Here is a 10050-nt window from a genome sequence, read left to right on the forward strand (position 1 = left end):
AGACAGAAACAGGAACAGCCACTAGCTGAAAAATAAAGATCAAAAGGATCCTGTATCCTTCTACATCCTTCTTCTGCCAAGCTGGAGGAAATAGCTTAAAGGAAAAGAGAGAATGGAGGTAAATCCATCTTCAGGACAGCAGGCGAACTCTCTCCTTGCAGACATCGCCTTCACAGTCCCTCTATACAAGAGATATCCAGGCTCTGGGTATGGAAGGCCAGTCAACTGATGATGTAGATGATGGCCCAGCTACACCAGAGGTGTCGCCAGGGTCAGAAAACCCACCGCCTGTACCATGACCACTTCTACAAGGAAGCAAAGATGGATTGTTGTTGTAGGCAACTCCCTTCTGAGAGGGGAACAGAGGCTGCAATATGCCAGACAGACCCTCCTCTTAAAGAAGCCTCCTACCTCCATGGGACCTGGGTTAAGGACAACACTAGGAAACTTCCTAGCCTGGTACAGCCCTCAGACCATTATCCATTACTGCTCTTTCATGTGGGTGGTTAAGAAGCTACAATGCACAGTCCAAGGGCAATCAAAAGAGGCTTAGAACAGCTGGTAAGGGAATCTGAAGCACAGGTTATTTTTAACTCTTACCTTCCCATTGTGGGCAGCAACACTGGAAGAAACAAATGGACCTAGGTTATCAATATGCGGCTCCACGGCCGGTGCCACCACCACAACTTTTTTTTAAATAATGAGATGGCCTATGTGGCACCAGGCTTGCTGGCATCAGATAGGATTCACCTTTCTTAAAGAGGATCTTTGCTCATGAGTTAGCAGGACCCATCAACAAAGCTTTAAAATAGACTTGAAGGGGGAAAGCAGAGTCCTGAGGGAATTGGCTGATGTGGTTGCTGAGCCACTCTCCATGACATTTGAAAAGTCATGGCAGTCAGGAGAAGTCCCTGGTGACTGAAAAAAAGAGAAACACTGCATCCATTTTTAAAAAAGATAGAAAGGAGGACCCTGGGAACTACCAACTCATTAGCCTCACCTTTGTGCCAGGGAAGATCATGGACCAGATCCTTCTAGAAGCCATAGCTATCCCGGCACAACGTATTGCTGCCAGCTCTTCTTCACTTTGAAGAGTGAAAATGTATTTGACAAAAGAATTTTTCCTGAGGGAAAAACCTTCAAAACCTGGTTGGATAAGACATGAGAAACCTGATCTTTCTTTGAAGCTGGCCATCCTTCGAGCAGGATGCTCAGGTTCTGTGAAGAAGTCATGTCTGCTGAAATGTTGTCTGGGACTGAACTTAAGATAGACGACACTGTTATTGATGTAAGTTATTGACTGTTTGCTGTTATTGACAGCAAAATTCTTCTCCAGTCTTATCCTCTGAGCTAATTCTGAACACATTTCCTTCCCGATTTATGCACTTCCTTCCGGTTTCCACAGACAATTCTCTACTTTAATTGGTTTCCAAACACTATCTCACTCCTTCTCTTTCCTAAGCCTCACAAGTTAGTCCTGTGAGCTCTTCCTTTACACTGCCTTCTGGTATTTGTTTGTGTTGCCTGGGAAATTTAGACGTCTGAAGAGTTAAACACCCATAAGCATTGTCTGCAAAGTCTCTAAAATCATTGTTTAGTAATATCCCTCTGGTCTGAAGTCTGAGTTTCAGGTGTTCTTTAAGCTAATATCCACCAAGGGCCTGTTTGCTGGTTGCAAATGAAAGGGAAGATAAAAAGCCCTTGAACAATGAAAACACCTTGAGCATGAAGGAATACTGCTTATGAGACTGGATTCTGAAAGTACAAGGGCAGAAGAGAGACCATGGAAAAGGAGATGTTTTCTATTGTCAATGCAAATCCCTTGGCATCAGCACAGGAAAAATGCATAATCCTTTGATTACCCGAGGAGCCTCCACGGGCACAGCAGGGACAGAGCTGCACTGTTGAGCTCCTTTGTGCTGAGCAGGGCTGGAAAAGAGCAGGCAGGATTTCATGAGGACGATTCATCCTGAGCCTAATGAAAGAGCAATTGCTAGGTGACTCCCAGCTTTACATATGGGAGAATTTGTACTCCAACAATATAGTCTAATCCAACCTCTATAACCATTGTGGTGATTCCCTCCTGTGTTCTCTGAATGCAGCTGTCAGGGTGAGGAGAACCACTACTCAGTACAGCATCAAGACAGGAAAACTGGCTGTGTTTGCTGAGAATGAGCCGGGCAACTCCTTAAAGTTCATTGATAGGAGAAGTGGACTTCGGACTGAGTGTCAAGTAGGTCCTCATCTGGCCAAGCAAAGCTGCAGCCAGGGAGCTTTTCTTTTTTCATCAACTTTTTCTTTTTTCAAACATCTTTGTTTCCTTGTAGCTCTTGCTTTGCCTTGTTTCTTATCAAACCTTTTATATTCTGTTGTCATCGTGAATCCTCTTGTCCTGACCAAATCAAATTTCCTCAGAAATCTTCATGAAGAATGAACAAGGTGGCTTCTGGAGAAAGAGTCCATAGCAGGAGAATGCCAGGCCGAGTCATTACTACTGGTTGCCTATAAAATAAACAATAAGCTTATTAACTTTGCAGACCACAGTAAGCTGAAATAGGCTGCAAGTACTTTGGAGGACACAGCCTGATCTTGACAAATGGTCTTGTCAAACTGGAGAAATAGTTTGAGAAAAATTGGATGCGGTTCTGCAGGGACAAGTATGAGCTCCCACCTTACACAGAAATAAGCAGCTGCATGAGGAGAAATGCCTGCATTAACATCACTCTGCAGAGAAAGCTCTGGGGGTCATAATGGATCAAAGGCAAGGCATGAGTCAGCGGCGTCAGGTCGTCTCCATGCCAAGATATATGAACCAAATTACAGCTTGCAAGACAAATGGAGTGATTTTTTTTCTCAGCATGTGTGAGCCCCCAGCAGGGGTGCTCTCCTCAGCTGAGAGCACGGAACTTCCATAAGGATGTGGCCCAGTTGGACTGAGTCCAACGGAAAGCAAGAAAAATGGTCAGCGGTCTGGAAAACATGACCTGTGAGGAACGAGCGTGAGAGCTGGGACCATAAAACGGAGAGAGGGAAGGACTGGGGAAAAGGGGTCATGGGAAGAGCAGTTCAATTAGGGCTCTGCAGCTAGTGCTGCTGTGGGAGGATGTGGGGAGGAAACACAGGGAACACAGGGGAGAAAATACATCCCAGATTTTCCCATCTCCTTCCTGGACGGGCTGCCTCTGTGCCATGTAGAGCCAGGCTGGCAGGCAGCTGTTAAGGTGGGCTGTAAGGAGACTCCAGTGGGGTGGGGTCTAGGGTGGCTGTACAGAAACCCATGTTCAAGAGGGAGACATGAGGAGTTTGTTGTTATAGTAGGAGTGCTGTTACCTGGGGTCTGTAGGGAACGAGGAGATCGACGAGTCCTGCATTACAAACAGCTCATGGCCACTACGGGGGTGTGGGACAGGATAAGAGCCTGCAACTCTGCAAGGTACTGCTGAAAAGAGAAAGGGAATAACCTGGTCTCTGTCTGTCTGAGACAAAGAGAGATGGATGAGCACTGCTGCAGACTGAGACTGGACAATGCTTGGTAACAACAGTTATGCCCAGGGAGGTTTGGAGATCTCCATCACTGGAGTTCTTTTGGCAACGTTTGAAAAAATGTGCATTGGGATGATTAGTGGGCAATGACTGAGGAGAAATAAAGCAGGAATGCACTAGAATAACTCCTGAGCATCCTTCCAGCCCTGTTTGCTCTAATTGAATGATTCTTTGTGCAAGCCGGGTGTTCAAAACAAGGAATCCACCCTGACCTTCAGCTGATGAGCAGAGGCAGAGCCCCTGGGAGCTGTATTATATAGATATATTTGTCTGTAAGCTGGCTAGGGGCACAGCTTTCCCTGGCTGCTTACCTTGGCCCTCGCATCATGCTGCTCCCAGGGAGTAAAACCTCCATCGGTGCTGCAAAGATGGGAGTGTGAAATGGCAAGTGACAGGCATTGATGGGAGCTTCACGCCAGCAAATGGGTGAAGGGTGCTGCCAAAAGCATCATTACAATGTGTTTCTTTTCTTTATACTTTCAGGGTAAAATTGGGGAAAAAAATGAGAAGATGAGCAAAGGCAGTTGGACAGCTGGGATCTAACTTCTTACACAGACTGTTGATGGAGAATGTAAGTAACCAGGGTCATATATACATTGCAATGTGTGCTGCATTAATTAGATTAAATATATGAAAATATTTATTAGATTGCTTATTATTACATGCATTTTGTTTTATTGTGATCGTAAGCCTATACTGAATTTCCCAGCTCCTCTGTAACTGGCCAGAAGAATGGAAGTTCTAAATAATCTTGGAATTTTATTAATACAAACTGGACTAGAGTTGCAGATAAGAAACATTTGGACATCAAATTCCTGCTGTCTGAGGAGTCCTTTTCCTGACCAGGAATGTGAGCTTAGTGTAGGGTAAATATCCCCCAAGTAGCAGTGAAGAAAACAAACAAGGAAATAAATCCTGCCGAGTAAAGACATGCAAGAAATACCACAGAGACAATTTTCTAGGGGTACTCGGCACTTCCTTCTAGCTAGAGAATTGTTTGCTGAGCTGAGTGAGCTCACGTGTGCCTGCCTGAGCTCTGGCACAGGTCTGGCTTGAGTTGTGATTAGGAAGCACTCTCTTAGACCAGCATCTTCTAAAGCAGGGATGGGGGGTGCAAGGACATCTTTTTGGGTCAAACAGGGAAAGGGGAAGGGAGTAGAAACAGTGGTTTACACAGGCTGAGTTTCTCTGCCATTGGCAGACCCTGGAGTAATTATTTAAGCGAAGAAGCAGGACTCACACTGCTTGTGCATCCTGGAAAATCACTTTTATGTGGGACTGGAATCCTCCCCACTCTGGGTCCCTCGTGGTGCAGCAGCAGTGACAACCAGCATGGGAGCAGGGGCAGCAGGTCTCCAGAGCATCAGTAGCAGTCAGTGTTGTGCCAGTGTCTGGCTGACTCATCGGCACTGCTCTCCTATGCAGAGGAGCAGCATTTTCTGGTTAGGACTGTGTGAGGAAAGTGCCAAGTAACAGAGCGCCTCCTGGAAAATCCTTCCTCTGCCACTGACTGTGAGGGCTTACTTGGACATTTTGTGAGGCTGCTCCAGGTGAAACCTTCTTCAGACCTTGTAGGGAAGAACAAGGGGTTTGCTAGTACTTTGAACAATTTAGTTTCTATCCATAGCTACCTGCACAGGAATTGGTTGCATGGCATGACAGGCAAATGTAAAATAAACCATGATGAGTAAAACTTCTGTAGCCCCAGTCTGGAAAACCAAGCTGGGAGCATAGTGGCTGTTGCAGAGGGAAGAGTGGGATGGCTGGATGGTGGCCGTTGCTGGGGACAAGTCTTCCCACAGTTGCTGCCTGCATCTTTCCCATCCCCTGTGGCAGCAAGAGGAGAGCTGTGCTGCCCTATGTCATCGCTTTGCTAGCAGCTGTGTATGAAGAAGTGACAATTAGTGTGGGGAGAAGTGTGGCCGCAGTTAATGCTTCCAAGCATCCATCTGCCTTGGCACCAGCAAGAACAACAAACCTCCATCTATTTCTCTGGCCCAGCTCTGCCTCTTCCTGCTAGTCTTCTTTTGCTATGATGAATATCAACAGGCACTAGTTGAACTTAGCTATGCTGCTAAGGAGATTAGAGCCATCTCTGATTTGTTTTATTACATGTTCATGTCTTGAAAAATGATAAAAATCAAGGATGATGATGTTTATTATTAAACTCCAGGTTTATTATCACAACCTGCCTAGAAATGGTGCTTCTAAAACCAGGAAGAAGATTTCCAAACCCAAGTTCTTTAAAGTATCAGACCAAGCATTACAGCAGTTGAAGTCTGGCTGTGGCCATGCTTGTCTTTTCTTTCTTTCCCTCTTCTTCCATTTTTTATTACTCTTAACATATCTGAAGAAAGTATTTTCAGGGGCTAACATTTGAGTTCTGTGTTATCTCCAAGTGAAACCAAATGCTGTAGAATGTGTAGTTTCCATCTACCCTGCATAGGGTATTGGTCTCTTCTCCCAGGTGACTAATGATATGAGGAGAGCAAATGGCCTCAAGCTGCATCAAGGGAAGTCTAGGCTGGATATTAGGAAAAATTCCTTTACAGAAAGAGTGGTGAAGCACTGGAACAAGTTGGCCAGTGAAATGGTGGAATCACCATCACTGGAGGCATTCAAAAAAAGTGTAGACGTGGTATTTTGTGACATGGCTTGGTAGGTATGGAGGTGTTGAGCTGGCAGTTGGATTTGATGATCTTGAAGGTCTTTTCCAGCCTTTTCCAAACTTATTGGTTCTACGATTCTGTGATACTCTGGTTGACCTCGAAGGGTCAGATGTTCCTCCTGCACCCGTCTGTCCCCATTCCCTTCTCCTCAGCAATCCCATGAGGTGCTGCACCACAGCCTTCTTGATGTGGTATGAGCCATGCGTTACCTCCCACGAGAGGTGTTCTTTGGAGCCTCTTCAGACATGATTTTCCTTGACATCCTTCCAACACCGAGTACATTGACAGCTCTGCCTTGGCAGCTGTCTTCTGCTGCATTAAGACAACAGCTTCCTCCATGGATAAATCCTGGTGGTGCAGACAAAGTCTTTCAGGCTGGAGGTTAAAGTAAGGGAGGAGAGACAGCACCGGTTGGCAAACACCACTTACCCCAGAACTATGCTAGGTACTTTTTCCCATTTTCCTCAGTCTTGCACTCCTGTAGCATGCTCACAAAGTGAATTCCTGGTCCTCCTGGTAATCCAACCTACTTATTTTCTAGTGTAAACTCTTGTCTTGCTTTTTCTCCATTGCTTCCTTGAAGAACCCAACCTCCATTCCTCCCCTGGAGAGGTGAAGGTTGGCCGCCTTTGCGGAGAGGTGGCGCCACTAGCATGAAAGTGCCCTTGAATGTGTTTGAGCTGATGCACGGCAGGTGAGGAGAAAACAAATTGCAGCTCATAGCAATGATTCAGTGACTTTGATACCTGTGCATGAAGACAGGTGCTCTTCAGACCCATGTAATAACCTCTACTTTTGACAGACTTCACCCTGGAGGAAGCAAAGATCTAATGATGGGGGATAAGGCTGGAAGACAAGAAATATGTCACCTCTGGTTTATTGGAGGGTTTGATAAAATTCTGTGCATCTTTTGATTTACATGAACCTCTTAAAAATTTCCATTAAAATTGAAATTGACACACTGCATGGATTCAATGCTCTTCCTCAAATCTGACTATTTTCTGTGTATTTCCTTGTCATCCAGGCTGTAAAGCTGAGGTCCTGGACTTTGTCTGGAAAAAAAATGAAGGAGGTGTCTTGCCCTTGTCTCCCCTCTCATCAGCTCATTGTCCAGCTCCAGCACTACATTCATTTCTTGCTGCAACACAGAGATCATAACAGCTCCAGGCAGCATGGGAGGGGAGAGCCCAGTCTTGATTTGCATTAATTTATGCACTACGGCTTCCCTTTGTCTGAGGAGCTTTCAGCTAATAGACCCCTCATTGGCAGGAGCCAAGGTCTAATTATATGATGAAATTGTGCAGATGCGGCCATAGAAGAGATGCACACTCTCAACAGAGTATTTTTCCACAGTGGATTGTCCCAGTTTACAGAGAAAAAAATAAACTCTTTCCTATTTTTTTCTTTATCTTGTATGACTACATCTCATGTAGGCATATAGTTAAAAAGAATATCTTAGACTTGATGATGAAGCTATTATGGCCAAGATATTCGGACCTTTATTTCAAGAAATGCAGGGACTTTGCCTTTCTATATGTACTCAAGGGTGAGGAAAGGGCAAAAGGATCAAAACACTGAGGATAATACCTAAACCAAGTGTTACTCAAGTGAAATGTAGAGACAATATTGGTAGTGTTCAATGGACTTCAAACAACCAGGGAAGTTGTGGCTGCCCCATCCCTGAAGGCGTTCAAGGCCAGGTTGGTTTGGGCCTTGGGCAGCCTGGTCTAGTGGGATGTCCCTGCCCATGGGATGATCTTTAAGGTCTCTTTCAACCCAAACTATTCTGTGATTCTGTGATTCTATGAAGGGAAGAGAGCGTTTGAGACACTGACAGCTAGGGCATTTGTATGGAAAGGAAAGATGCTTCGTGCCTTTATGGACAGAGTTGCCTTATTTTTGTGAAAGACTTTCTGGGGAATTGCCCATAAATTTTCAAGAAATGGAGAAAATTCACATTCCAGATGCTTAAAACTACTAAAAAAGTAGACATGCAGGGGAAAAAACAGATAGGAGATTATTTTTTGCATGTAACCTGGGAAACTGAAGTACTGCTGTCACTGCAACAGTAGTACCTGTGGAAAATCATGTTCTAGGATCAAGGAGAGCTTTCAGGGGGAGTTAATGACATGTGGGAAGGGGACACTGTTGTGAGTGAAGAAGACTTCAACTTTCAGTGAAAATCCAATGATGTATCCACTGAAGCAACAGTAGAGGTTTCACCAGTTGCCCCAAGAACCTCCTCATTAAGCACAAGGAGGGCAAAAGAATGTTTTTGTACTATTGCTCTCTGGAAGCAGCAGGAGAAAAAGAGACCAAGCCCCTCCTTGAGGAACCTGGTAAATATCTGAGTTTGAACTCCAGCCTGGAGATAGCACTGTCATTGGTCCTTGACATGTAGCCTGAGCAGGTCGTCACTGATCCGTGCTCGCTGTCACTGAGACAAGGCTGTGGAAGGTTGGGCAGTTCCTATATCAGTGTTTTCCATTAGCAGCCTTCTTCTACTTACCCCACTGCCCTGCTGTCCCCATGGGGAGCCCTGGGGTAGGCTTCCTGCAGTTATGAAGAGAGTGGTGAAAGGTAGAGTGAACTCAAATGAACAGAGAATGAAGTACTTGGTGAATGAAACCTTCCTCCAAGGAACATCTCTGTGGTTGCAAACCCTGGAGTGGTGCACACAGGCAGGTCCTGGTGCCAAAGGAAGTGCAGTTTTGCAGTAAACAGTTCTTGCCTGCGTTTTACTCACTTTGGAGAATTAAGCAGTCCCTGTGATAGCACTTTTTCCCTGTTAAAATTGCATCTACTTTTTGCAAGCCCAGAAGCACATCTAGTTTTGGTAGGGGACATATGATGCCTAATTTACTGGTCTTGGCCAATATTTAAGACTTGTTCCAGGCATATATTTTCTTAGTTTCAAACCTTTCTTTTAAATATTGCTTCTAATAATTCACCATATATCACAACAAGTTCATGGATTTCCAGCTATTCTATCTCCTGTCTAGGCAATGGTTATCTAGATCATAGTGTTTCATCTTTTTTAAACTCTTCCACTAATCAGGATGCTCAGACATTACCACCCCTGAGGATCTTGGGATCTTGACCCTAAACATAACCTCACCCTAAATCTGCCATGGGACAGAAGAATGATATGAATAAAAGGCTTTACTTGTTAATTTATAGAGCGTACTTATTTTTCCTAACTTTGTCATGCATTCTCTCCTTGTTGCATGCACAGCCTTTATGCCTATGTGTACACTGTGTACACTGACACCTGTTAGAGGCCTCATTGAACACATTACCTTTCTTTTTTTTTCTAAAATTCTCTTTTGAGGTCCCACTCAAAATAATTTTCAGTTTTTAAGAGAAACTGGAACATATTTGGACCCAGCATGTTGCTAACATTTTCTTCTAGGAAGAGTTATATGCATTGTTGCTGTGTACAGGTCTGCTAGCAACGCTGGTTGAGATTTCCTACTGTTAGCTTCTTTCAGACTGAATTTAGTTGCCTGTTGCTTTTTCAATCTATAACTATTTTTGTTGACATTTTCCATTTGGGATTGCAGTGCCTGACTCAATGCAAAAGATTTTATGGAAGGATTATAAGGGTATGGCTTGAAGGAGATGCACAGAAAAATGTATGAACTAAAAATGGCAACATATTTCTCTTACAGCAGTGATCCTCAGTCACAAGGTGGAAGTTTGTGCAGTAGATTTTCAAATTCCAATTCTACTGATGCCACAGTGTGCATTGCTTGAGAGGTTCATCTCCTTTTTAAAATAACCTAGAAAATTAGACACTCTAAGAGGTAAATTGGAAACTCAAGAACTAGTGTAGCAT

This window comes from Phaenicophaeus curvirostris, chromosome 1 (genome assembly GCF_032191515.1).
Source record: "Phaenicophaeus curvirostris isolate KB17595 chromosome 1, BPBGC_Pcur_1.0, whole genome shotgun sequence".
Lineage (NCBI taxonomy): Eukaryota > Metazoa > Chordata > Aves > Cuculiformes > Cuculidae > Phaenicophaeus > Phaenicophaeus curvirostris.